General features: G+C 46.4%; 1 non-coding gene across 1 annotated transcript; it reads left to right on the top strand.

The window, feature by feature from the left end:
* Positions 1-259: 259 nt before the first annotated feature.
* On the top strand, positions 260-318 carry MIR31 (microRNA mir-31). The gene has a single exon (NR_162489.1). It is a non-coding gene; the product is annotated as a microRNA mir-31 (primary transcript).
* Positions 319-981: the final 663 nt, after the last annotated feature.

Below are 981 nucleotides of genomic sequence, written 5' to 3'. Positions count from 1 at the left end.
AAACATTCTCAGAGTTCATCTTGGATCAAAGACCATTGAAGGTGCGGGGGACAAGAAACCAGCTGCAACTTTCCTGTGCTGAACTATGTCTTTAAGATTGGACCATCTAAGGAAGACAGACTGTGTTTGTGTCCAAAAACAAGCTTACATTTTTCTTTTAATGAGTGTGTTTTCCCTTCCTCAGGTGCAAGGGAAGATTGTGGAGAAGTAAAGCTCTGAAGAGACCTAGAATTGCTCCTTTAACTTGGATCTGGAGAGGAGGCAAGATGCTGGCATAGCTGTTGAACTGAGAACCTGCTATGCCAACATATTGCCATCTTTCCTGTCTGACAGCGTCCATGCCATCTGTATACCATTCCTCCATGTGTTACTATGGATGTGTGCCCTTCCTTGGACTTCTCCCCTCCTACCAGGCACTGAGTCATTCACTCTGTTGTAGCCACACTGGCCCCTCTGGCTGTTCTTTGGAAGCACGGAAGAACTCCCTGCCCCTTGGCTTGCTTGCTTCTTTCTAGTTGTTTGGATTGCAGTGAGAACATTGCTTGTGCAGAGAAGTCTGTCTTAACTACATTATCTAAAGGGTAGCTTCAGTTACCCTTCATCCCATTACTATGCTTTGCTTTTTCAAAAACGCAGGTTGGTACCTGAACATATTGTGTACTTTTTATTGTGTGTGTGACTGTTATCTCCTACACTAGAAGGTAAGCTCCTTGAGGCCAGTGTTATGGCATAGTGGATAAAGCCACTGCCTTTGATGCCAGCATCCCATATGGATGCTGGTTTATGTCCCAGCTGCTCTGCTTCTGATCTAGGTCCCTGCTAATGGCCTGGAAAAATAGTGAAGATGGTCCAAGTGCTTGGGCCCCTGCTACCCATGTGGGAGACACATGAAGCTCCTGTCTCCTGGTTTCAGCCTGACTCAGGCCTTGCCTTTGCAGCCACTTGGGCCAGTAGATGGAAGACATCTTGCTTTCTTTCTCT

This window comes from Oryctolagus cuniculus, chromosome 1 (genome assembly GCF_964237555.1).
Source record: "Oryctolagus cuniculus chromosome 1, mOryCun1.1, whole genome shotgun sequence".
In the NCBI taxonomy this organism is placed as follows: Eukaryota; Metazoa; Chordata; class Mammalia; order Lagomorpha; family Leporidae; genus Oryctolagus; species Oryctolagus cuniculus.
This window is presented reverse-complemented; position numbering and strand designations above follow the sequence as displayed.